Source organism: Heterocephalus glaber, unplaced genomic scaffold, assembly GCF_053883595.1.
Source record: "Heterocephalus glaber isolate CG9 unplaced genomic scaffold, H.glaber_assembly_v1.0 deba00000122, whole genome shotgun sequence".
In the NCBI taxonomy this organism is placed as follows: domain Eukaryota; kingdom Metazoa; phylum Chordata; class Mammalia; order Rodentia; family Bathyergidae; genus Heterocephalus; species Heterocephalus glaber.
The window spans coordinates 42,238,924-42,251,830 of NW_028258138.1; positions in this window are offsets into that span (position 1 = coordinate 42,238,924).

Consider the following 12,907-nt stretch of genomic DNA (forward strand, 5'->3'; position numbering starts at 1 on the left):
TTGGGATTGGCTTCTTAGTGCATGGTCAAGACAGTAACAAAGGATCAACAGCTGTATAGCAACTTTGGAGGACAGGCATGGATTTTAATTTTACAAAATTCAGTTACACTCTTGCTTTGAAGTGAGCCAATATCAATAATATATTGCCCAGTAAAAAACTTCTGTCTTAACAAAAATACACATAATGTAATATTTCCATTAGTAAAAATTCACTTTTTATATTTCATTGATAATGATAGATGAACAAAATGCTCCAGGTACTAATGAAACTGTCTTTAGAGAAAGTGTTTAATATGTATATTTTATATAAAAAATTTCTCCAATAAGAAATGAAGAAGGGTGCCAGCGCCCCCTGCCCAGAACCTCTGCTGTGGGGGTCACGCCCCTGGAGCTTGCCACTTGGGCCTCAGGGTACCTGAATCTGCACAGCAGAGGCACTGAGGGGCAATAAAGGCCATGGTTATGACCTCCAGAAGATAGAGCAGAAATGAACAACAGAAAAAGGGCCTCTCTGGGGCTCCTCAATGAAAATTGAAGTCTACTGGGAAAGTGAAGAAAATCTCTGCAATAAAGGTACACTGGATCACCGAGGTAGGTAAGTCAGTGGGATCAACACCTCCCATAGAAACCTGGAATCACTTCAGAGGAAGGACAGCTGGATCCTGCAGTAGAACTGTGCAGAGTTCAATCCTGCAATAGGTCAGGGACCTCAACTTGGGCCTTGCAGCCAGAAATCAGCCTGAATCTCAATGAACTACAGCTGGCTTACTGAGACTAATCGACTTAGGTCTGCACACTGTTGCCCACATTGTCTACCATGACAACAGAGACATGGCCTGAGGGAGGCCTTTTTTAAAAATATATTTATATATTTTTTATTTTTTATTTTCTTTTTCTCTCTCTCTCTCCTTTCTTGTTCTGCATTTCTCTACCTCTTTGTTCCTGTTTCTGTCCTATTTTGAATAGTTTTTCTCTCTTCCCTTCTCTAAACTGTCACTATTCTTAGAGGAAGGTGAATACAGATTCTAGCTTCCCTATGGCTATTAGTTTGGCCTGCTCTTATCTATGTTCCTTTACTCTGTCTTTTCCTCTTGTCTGCAACAGTCTCCCAAAATTTGTGTGATCTTTCTGTGTCCTTTAGCCTCACTTCTAATCTTTTCCTCTCCTTCTACTTCTTTATCCCTCCCTCCCCAGACCCTCCTAAATCCTTATCCCAAAGGGTAAATTTGCCATATTGAAGGGTTTACTTACTACAAACATATGTTGAGCTGGCCCTATATTTTGATCTAGCTCACATGGTTAAATTAACTGCTACCACAAATTGTCATTTTCTAAGCTGCGTTTGATGCTGATTGTGTCAATTGGGCTAAGGTGTTGTGATTAATCTAACCAGTTGTCCTCCCTGGTATACTGAAAAGGAGATTGCCAAAGAGTCATTGAGACTCAAAGCCTAAAAATTCCAGCTATACCAGGAAGATATCTCTGACACACAATCACTGCATAGGGGCTCTAAACACCAGTAATAAAGATATTCAAAATCAGAAATATTGGAGTATCAGCCCAGGAATTAAAGCAAAAAACAGCACCAACAACAGAAATAAAAATGAGAAGACACCTTGGCAGGACACAAACCCAGACTCCCAGCTCACCAAAGGCAAATTCTGGGGGAAATGAGGTGGACAAATATGATAATCAACCATGTGGACACCCTGAAATGTTAGCACAGAAGGAACAAAACAGATGAATGAGGTTCTTGAAGAATTCAACAGAAATAATTTCCCAGATAACTACAGAGATGATGAGCAGAGTGAAAGACATGATTAGAGGCTCTAGAACAAAAACAGATAAAAAAAAAATATAGATGAGCTCAGAACCACACTGGAAGCCATGAATGCCCAGCATAATAAAGAGATGAAAATGATGATTGTGCAACATAGGAAAAAAATGGAATCCATGAAACAGATTCAAACAGATATACAGGAGATTAAAAACTCCATTGAAAGAATTCACAGCAGATTGAGTGACTGTGAAGATAGAATATCAGACATAGAAGACAAGATTGCAGTTAATGACCATGAAAACAGAGATTTCTTAAAAATAGTAAGGGACTATGAGAAGTAAATCCAGCAGCTGCTAGATGATGCAAAAAATAACATAAGACTGATAGGAGTCCACAAAAAAACAGGAGAAAGGACAAATGACATAAAAAAACTGTTCACAGAAGTAATAGTAGAAAACTTCCCAGACAGAGGTAGAGAATTGGAGATACAGATAGGTAAGTCATATAGAACTCTAACTAGCCATGATCAAAAAAAGCTATACCTAGCCATATAATACTCAAGATCCCAGAAATGCAACAGAAGAACAAAATCCTATAAGCAGTTAGAGAAAAGAAACAAATCACATACAAAGGAAAGCCCATCAGAATCACAGCAGACTTCTCAATACAAACCCTCAAATCAAGGAGAGCCTGGAGTGAAGTATTTCAAGCCCTAAAAGAAAATAACTTCCAACCTAGACTGTTATATCCTGCAAAATTATCTTTCAAAATTTATGGGAAAATTAGATACTTCCATGACAAAGAACACCTGAGAACACCAAACCAGCACCCTAAACAATTCTAAAGAATATCCTAGAAAAAGACAATGAAGGTCACAACTCCATGAGGCCCAACAGAGCGAAGCCACCAGGCAAGGCAAGAAACTAAAGGGAAAGGGGGAAAAATAAAAAATAAAAGCCGAAAACAGTAAAACATCATGACAAGAATGAGTCAATATCTATCAATTATAACTATCAATGTAAATGGCCTCAATTCACCAATCAAAAGAAATACACTGACAGAATGGATTAAGAAGCAAAGTTCAACAATATGCTGTATACAAGAAATACACCTAATTCAAAAAACATTCATAGACTGCAAGTAAAAGGATGGAAAACAGTTCTCCATGCAACAGGAACCCAGAAAAAAGCAGGGGTAGCAATCTTATTTGCAGACAAAATAGATTTCAAACTAAAAAATAATTAAGAAAGACAAAGATGGTCACTACATCCTTGTGAAGGGAACAATCCAAGAGGAAGAGATGACAAACGTAAATATATATATGCACCAAATATGAATGCCCCCAACTATACAAAACAAATATTAAAGGACATGAAAAAAACAAATAAGCACTAATACAATTGTAGTGGGGGACCTCAATACCCCACCATCACAAATAAACAGGTAATCTAGAAAAGAAAATCAACAACAAAACTCTAGAACTGAACCAAGCTTTTGAACAAATGGACTTAAGAGATGTCTACAGTGTTCCAGCACACAAAATCAGAATATGCATTCTTTTCAGCTAAATGGGTCATGCTCCAAAATAGACCAAATGCTATCTCATAGGGCATGTTTAAGTAAATGCAAGAGAATTGAAGTTACCCCCTGTATATTATTAGATCATAGTGCACTAAAATTGGAGATCAATAGCATAAGAAACTGCAAAACCTGCACAAACATATGGAAAATAAATAAAAACATTCTCCTGAATGACCAATGGGTCACAGAGGAAATTAAAGAAATTAGTTGGTTTCTACAAGTAAATAATAATGCCAGCACAACATACAGGAATCTATAGAACACAATGAAAGCAGTACTACAGGGAAATGCATAGCAGTGAATGCCCATGTTAGGAAAACAGAGAGAGCTCAAATAAACAACCTAATGCTGAACCTCAAGCTCCTAGAAAATGAAGAGCATGACAAACCCAAAGCTAGTAAAAGAGAGGAAATTGTAAAGATCAGGGCAGAAATCCATGCAATGGAAACTAAGAGAACGATACAAAAACTCGATTAATTGAGGAGTTGGTTTTTTGAAAGAATAAATAAAATCAATAAACCCTTAGCTAACCTTATCAAAAAAAGGAAAGAAAAGGCTTAAATCCATGCAATTAAGAATGAAAAAGGAGAGCCAGGGATTTAGCTCAGTGGTTTCACCTCCTGCTGCCCAAGCACAAGGACCCGAGTTCAATACCTGGTACCAAAAAAAAAAAAAAGAATGAAAAAGGTGAAGTCACATCAGATTCAGCAGAAATGCAGAGGATCATCAATACCTACTTCAAGAAACTGTACTCTAATAAAATGGAAAACACAGAAGGAATGGACAGATTCCTATACATTTGAATTGCTAAAGTTAAATAAAGAAGATATGGAAATTCTAAACACTCCACTTACAATCAGTGAAATTGAAAATGTAATTAAAAAATTACCAACAAATAAAAGCCCAGGTCCTCATGGCTTCATTGCTGAATTCTACAAGACATTTAGAGGAGAACTATCACCATTACTCTTTTAAACTCTTCCGTGAAATTGAAAGGGAGGCAAGGATTCCAAATTCATTCCTGGAAGCAAGTGTTTCTCTGATTCCAAAACCAGGGAAGGACCCAACCCAAAAAGAGAACTACAGGCCAATCTCCCTAATGAACATAGATGCAAAAATCCTCAACAAGATACTGGCAAACAGAATATAGAAGGTCATCAAGAAGATCGTACACCCTGACCAAGTCGGATTTATACCAGGGATGCAAGGATGGTTTAACACACGTAAATCAATAAGTGTAATATACTATATTAACAGAATCAAGGACAAAAACCATATGATCATCTCAATAGATGCAGAGAAAGTATTTGACAAAATCCAACACCCATTCATGATAAAAATGCTACAGAAAATTGGAATAGAAGGTCTTTATCTCAACCTGATTAAGGCTATTTATGAAAAACCAACAGCCAGCATCATATTAAATGATCAAAAACTGAAAGCCTTCACGCAAAAATCAGTAACAAGATGAGGGTATCCACTCTCACCACTCCTGTTCAATATTGTTCTGGAAACATTAGCCAACAGCAATTAGACAAGAGAAAGAAATAAAGGAGTAAAGTTAGGAAAGGAAGAATTTAGACTGCTATTATTTGCTGATGATATGATACTCTACATAGAAGATCCAAAAAACTCTGTCAAAAGACTTCTAGACTTAATTAACAGATTCAGTAGAGTAGCTGGATACAAGATCAACACTCAACAAACAATAGCCTTCTTATACACAAATAACAGACTCACTGAGAGATATATTAGGGAAATAATTCCTTTCACACTAGTATCCAAAAAAAGTAAAATATCTAGAAATCAATCTAACAAAGAAAGCAAAAGACCTCTACACTGAAAACTCTGAAAAAAGAGATCAAAGAAGATATAAGAAAATGGTAAGACATCCCTTGTTCCTGGATAGCAAGAACCAATATAGTGAAAATGGCCATACTTCCAAAACTGCTATATAGATTTAGTGCAATGCTGATTGAAATTCCAACAATACACTTCACAGAACTGGATAAAACAATCCAAAGATTCATTTGGAACCAGAAGAGACCTAGAATAGCAAAAGCAATTCTAGGCAACAGAGACAGGGCAGGAGATATCTCAAGCCCCAACTTGAAACTATACTACAAAGCTGCTGCTATAGAAACAGCATGGTACTGGCAAAGAAACAGACCTAAGGATCAGTGGAAGAGATTAGAAGATCCAGAAACGACTCCAGACATACTCAGCCACCTCATCTTTGGCAAACCATCCTCACTGGAAGAAAGATAGCCTCTTTAATAAAAGGTGTTGGAAAAACTGGATTTCAATCTGCCAAAGATTAAAACTAGACCCATATCTATCGCCATGCACTAAACTGAGATCTAAGTGGATTAAAGATCTAAATATTAAAGCAGAAACACTAAACTTATTGGATGATAAGTTAGGTAGAACTCTTGAAGACATTGGCATAGGAAAAGACTTTATGAACAAAACTTCAGTAGCATGGGAACTATCACAAAGAATCAACAACTGGGACCTCATCTTATTAAAAAGTTTCTGCACTGCAAGAAAAACCACCAACAGAGCTAAGAGATAGCCTACAATGTGGGAAAAAAATTTTACCGCTGTATCTCAAACAAAGGACTACTATCTAGAATATATAAGGAACTTAAAAAAATCAGTCCTCCCAAATTTAAAATCAGACCCCCCAATTCAAAAATGGGCATCTGAAATGAACAGACATTTCTCACACAAATAAGTAAAAGCAGCAAATAAATATATGAAAAATGTTCAACGTCACTGGTCATTAGAGAGATACAGATGAAAACAACACTGAGATTCCACCTCACCCCACAAAGAATGGCTGCTATCAAGAACTTAACCAATAACAAATGCTGGCGGGGTTGCAGGAAGAAAGGAACCTTTCTCCTTTGTTGGTGGTAGTGCAGACTGGTGCAACCACTGTGGAAATCAGTATGGAGATGCCTCAAAGAACTAGGACTAGAGGTCCCATTTGACCCAGCTATTCCCTTGCTTGGTATCTTTCCAAAAGAATTAAAAGAATCATACCACAGTGATATATGCACATCCATGTTTATAGCAGCACAGTTTGTAATAGTGAAAGCTTGGAAACAGCCCAAGTGCCCATCAACTGGAAACTGGATAAAGAAGTTTTTTTTTTTTAATGAAATGGAGCACTACTCAGCCATAAAGAATGAGAAACTAGAGACATTTATAGCTAAATGGATGCACATTGAGGCCTTACTCTTAAGTGAAATAAATAGGACACACATGTAAATACTGAATAGTTTCTCTGGTGTGAGAAATGGAAAGTGTAAATAATGATTAAAATGAATAATTGATAATGTCAAATATGAAGAAAAGGTCCAAAGTGGTAGGGTTGTGGGATGGGTAGGGGAAAGGAAAGAAGGGAAAGGAAAAATTATAAGAAAAGGAAAAAATGGAAACAAAGTCTTTGTAAATAGGAAGGGTGATGGGGGTGAAGGGACAGGAAATGGGGAAAAAATAAGAACCAAGATACATCATGTACAGGTACAAGTACCCAATGATAGATGTAAACCTACTGTATACCTAAAATGTACCAATAACAGAATCTCATAAAAATAAATAAATAATGAATAAGACATGAAACGATAAACATAATTAAATGATTTGTATAAACCTCTTGTTTATGGTGCTGGGTATTGAATCCTGGACCTTCATGTTAAGCTACAATACAACCCTTTTTTATTTTACTTTTTATTTTGAGACAGGGTCTCTATAAAATGACATGGGTAGGCTTGAATCCATGATCCTCATGCCTCAGCTTCCTCCAGTTTGAATTACAGGGGTGTACTACCACACCTGGTTTCCTTTATTTTTTACTTGCCTAAAGTGCAGTATTAATGTAATTACTATATAAGAATAAACACAAATAAGGAAAAATTAGCCTAAAATGAAAATGCTGAGATTTTGTACTGATTTAGTATTTATTCTGCTGCTAATATATGCAAAATAATAATGTTCACTCTTATAAATAATTACTTTTCTTTTATACTATATATTTTCAGATAGCTAAGGTAATGTTGCTGATCTCCTATGAGGCAATGTTGTACAGATTCCCTGAGAGGGTTAATTCCATGTATCTATTACTGGCTCATATCTTTTATCTAAATGGATGCACATTGAGGCCATACTCTTAAGTGAAATAAATAGGACACACATGTGTAAATACCAAATAGTTTCTCTGGTATGAGAAACTAAAAGTATAAATAAGGATCAAATGTATAATAGATAATGTGAAATAGGAAGAAAAGGTCCAAAGGGGAAGAGAAAGTGTGAGGGGTAGGGAATAGGAAAGAATGGAACAGAATAAATATGAGAAAAGGAAAAAATGGAAACAAAGTCTTTGTCAATAGGGAGGGGTTGAAGGGAGGGCAGGGGAATGGGGAAAAAATAAGAACCAAGATACATCATGTAAAGGTACAAGTTCCTAAGGATGAATGTCATTATATTATATAACTAAAATGTGCCAATAAAATTAATCAATAAAAAAATGTTGAGGTCATGAAAGTCAAGGAAAGGGAAAGAAGTAGGATACTAGAGAGATAGAAAAACTATTTAAGATGCATGGAGCAGGATTGAATCTAGCAAAGTAGTCAAGACAATTGACAGACCATGAATTGGATTTTCTGCATGAGTGAGCTACAGATCTTAAATATTTTATAATTTGAAATTGTACCAAAATATTATTTTTAAAGAAATAGATGGAAACACCATTAAAAAGAACTGCTTGGGTTGCAAGGATGGAGGACAGTGTATGAAGAAATGTGAGAGGGACTTAATGGAAGCTAGATGTTCTGTGTACATGCTGCATATGTCCTTTTTATTTGAAACTTTAGGAACATGCAAGACACATCTTCATTTTTAAAAAGCTATCCATAAATATTAAAAACAAAATGAAACAAATAAAACAAATTTCATATCAAATTAGTAGATAATTACACAATGATTAAAACCCAGGAATCGGGATGTAGATATATTCTAAAAAGAAAAAGAACTTCAAAAAATATTATTATTCTTTGTATAATTTGTTTTATATAGTGGTAATATTAGTTAAATTTTGAGCTGAATGTGTGTGTGTGTGTGTGTGTCTGCTCACACACTCATGCACATGTATTGTGGAATAAACCAAGTGTTGGTATCATTGAGAAATGGAAGAAAGAACTAGGTATACAAGTAGGGTGAATGAGTTTAATAATATCTCTCTGATGTTAATTTGAAATGGATGCATGCATTAGTTAGCTTTCTAATTGTTGATGATACCCAACATCCACAACTTAAAGGAGAGTTTTAATTGAGCTCATAGTTTTAGAGGATTCAGTCCATGACTAGCTGGCATTAAGGCAGGAACATCATTATGGAGGGGGGTGGTGAAACAAAGCTGCTTGGTTCATGGTGGTTGAAAAGCAAAGCAGGGTAACAGTGCCAGAGAACAAAGGGTGAGGTATCAGAAATAGACCCCAAGGTCAGATCTCTATGACCTACCCAGACACACCCAGAAATATGCTCCACCAATCCTGCAAGCCAATCTGAAAGCCAATCAAGTGAACAGTCCACCCTAACTGCCACAGGTAATCATAAGAAATTGTAATATATTTTTTAACTAGGTGAATGGATTTACTCTGTCATGTGCTCCCACAGTAATGTGCCACCACAAACCCAAGGAAATAGGGCCAAACACTTGTGGATGCAAGCTTGTAAAAGCATTTGTAACAGAAATGGAAATCTACACAATTGGCCAAAAGCATAACTAGAGTAGAGTCACAGTAGCAACAGATTCAGTTGCAAGGGATAACTCAGGTGGACGGGGTAGCAAGAGGAGATCGGGAAGTAGAGATCTCTGATTGTCTTGTTTCTCTGAGTTTGAGTAAACTTCTTATTTTCATCTTCTATTTAGAGGAGACAAGGAGAGTACAATAAGCCAGCTGTGAATCCATTCACCTAGTGGCTAGAGGGGGAGAAGGAGAAGGAGGAAGGGTCTGGAGTTTGACTCTTCCCCCAGGGTACACCCCAATGACTTGGAGACCTGCTACTAAGCCCCACTTCTTAATGATTCCACCAACTTCCAATAATGCCAAATAGGACCAAAATTGTAACACATGAGGATTTAGAAAACATTCCAGATTCAAACCTTCGCACCCATCAAAGTCAGGTGGTCTAACTCAGACCCCAGCTGTTGCTCATCACATATAGGCCTCTAGGATCCAGCTGTGATTTATCCATCCTGCTCATGTGATTGGGTGTGTGTGTGGCTGCAGGCAAACAACCACCTCATCCTAATCATCACACTCCCACGGGAAACCTTCTTAATTAAAATGTCTACTGCTTCTTGTCTAAGATTTAAGAAATGAAATCAGGAAAGAGGTTTCTAAACCTTTACTTCTCCCTCTGGCATCAAAAGTGCACCATTAGGTTGAAACCTGATATTCTATGTGGATAGAGGGGCTCCCTAGTTTTCAGAGCCCTTAAAATTGAGGAGGGACACTAGTTCCTAACTCTACCTTTCACATCATCTTCATTTATCTAACATTATTCACTTATTTTGAATGGAACAAAATTGGGATACTCATCTGATTATTGTTTTCCTGCCCTTTTCCCCTTTAATTCTTTTTGCTTTTCTTAATTCCTAAGGTTAGTTTAATGCTCCTTTTAAAAACTCTGTTGTTGTCAATATATTTTATTATTTCCTCTGGTGTTTGCTAACATCATTCATGAAGAACTGGCACATGTTCACTCTATTCATTAGAGACAATGAGAACAAGTTTCAGCTTGTTACAATTGCATGAAATCCTCTTTCGGTCAGATACCTTAATCACAGGCAGAACTCATTTTACATTTGGATGGAGAGACAGGAATTGAGGGGCAATTTATTTAGATAGTCCCTGACTTACTGCATGCTGTAATAACCAATATACCATGCCTTAAACAACTTATTTCTCACAGTCTGGGAGGCTGGCAAGTCCAAGAAAAATGTTCCTGCATACCTGGTGTCTGCTAAGAATGTGATCCTGTTTTACAGATGGCTGTCATCCCCCTGTATCTTCACATGACAAAGAGCAAAGAGTGAGGAAATATGCTGTCTTGTGTTTCTTTCTATATCAGCTGTATTCTAGTGATCTAATGACCTCCTGCTCTTCTCACAACATATACATTTTGGAGTGACACACACTCAGTCCATAATGGCAATGACCTATTTTAACATGTCTGTTCAAGTTTTACGATACAAATTTGAACAGAAAAAAAGGCATTTTACTGGTTATTTTCTCTACTTTATTTGTACTGTCTTTGTTCCTGTTTTAGAAGATAAATAACTCAAATGGAGTACAATGAGAATCTTGTGCCGAAGAACACAGAGAGAAAATCATGACAAAACATGAAACTATTACTCTTTTACTTATAACACTTTTTTAAGCATCGTAGGGTACAGAATGTGACTGATGGTTTCGAATTTCATTGTGATAATTTGGGGTTCCTAACATTTTTGCCACAGTGATGTATGAGTAGATTTGATGACAATGAAAGGTTGTTGTTTGCTTTTTGTCTTTTTTAAGCCCATGGCATAATAGTCTTTTAATAGCTAAAATGATTTTTCCATGGTTATAGGAAAAGCAAGATTATTTTTCTAAGGTTTTATATTTACCATATTTACCATTTGACATAAATCAAAGAAACATGGAAATTTTACATCTGACAGAGACTCAAGACATAATCAAATTTAATTGCCCTCTCTAATATTTATTTGTTTATTTATTTATTTGTTAAATGCAAGCCTAGAGAATCACTAGCTAATTCTGATTAGCTAGCTTTCCTGAATTTAAAATTTCTTTGATATTTTATAGTATAGTGATATAGGCCTAGAGTGTATGACAGAGGTAATAAGATTAATTAAAGAAGGAATAAAGGAAAATTGATTAAAAAAGTGGTATTCAAAGAAATGTGATGGTCTGGTTTCCAAAGATGACCTCTGTTCTACCTAACTGCAGTAAAAACAGATGTCAGTTCCTGTAAATATTTCTTTGTTTGATTGTTTGAGACAGGGTCTCGCCAGGTAGCTTAGGATGGACTTGAACTCACTATGTAGCCTACAGTGGCCTTGAACTGAATCCTCCTGCCTCAGTCACTGAAGTCCTGGAATTAGGGGCATGCACCTCCATGTCCAGGTCTAAGTGTACCTTGACTTAGTATAATGGCCTTACATGTTTTACATTTTCTTTGGTCTAGTACTCTGGTTTTCAATATTTATCTATGACACTTAATTTTATAAGGTCTTATAAGATAAATAAATGTAACTGATGCTAGAAAAATAAAAGGAAGGAGAGGGAAAGGTAAAAATTGAAATGTGTTATATACATGTACCAATTCCCTACAGTGAATGTAATCATTATGAAGTGCAAACATATAGTACTAAAAAATGCCCACCCTCCCCTCCCAAAAAACATATTTCAATTTTTCCTGATTTTGAGATCTACATAAAGTGACATTATATAAACTATGAGGTCCCCTATACTTGTGGATGAGTAAAGGACAAAATTCTGGAAATAGTTCTACTCATCGGAAAAAGGCTGGAACATTTAGCAGTAAACAAATGGTCATCCATCAAAGGTTGATTAATACTATAGTTGCAATAAAAGGAATAACATTACTTTTCCATTTTTCCACAAAATTTCAAAGAAATACTGTAACTGAACTCTGTAATCCATTATTTAAATCACAATTATAAGCCATGTATATGGAAAGAAAATTAACTGCTAGTGAATTTTTTTAAAATTTCTATATTAATGCTTCCAAGTGAAAGAGAGTTAATGTATAGGAAAATATGTCACAACTACATTTCCAGACATGTATCTATGCTAAATTGTATGTACTCTAACATGTTCGAAATGTAGACTAAGTAGTGACACTTAATGTGGAATTTGTAAATTTCACTCTTTAGTGTATATATTTAAATAATATATAAATGCTTAGAATTTGACAGTAATGTTACTAAATGCTGTATCTAGAACTTTTTCTCATAGTTTACTGAATAATATTAGTGGAATAGAAAAGTCTAGGAAGATGTTAATCATTTGAAGATCTTAAAATGTAGTCTTCAAAATCTCAGAGTTATATATAAATGATAAAATAATTTAGATGGGCATAAAAGTAGCCAAGACCAAATCTTCCCTAAAATATTTGTTAAAAATAAATAAGTTTGAGAATTTGTTTATGAAGCACTCTAAGGTACCAAATGCAACAGGCATCAGGTATAAGGAACTGTAAGGCTCTCAGGAATATGCCTCACATGCATTTCAAGATGATGTCATATTATATTATTTTCCTTCCTATAATTATAAAATATTACGTAAAAATGCAAACACAGCACCTACTTGCTGCTAGATTCTGCAATAAATCTGAGTCTGAGAGATGAAGACTAAGACCAAGTGTAAAGTCTCCAGGAGATATAAATGGACAGATGTGCAGTTTGCCAACTCTTCTCTCCATGAACCTATTCTATGCCTGCAGAAG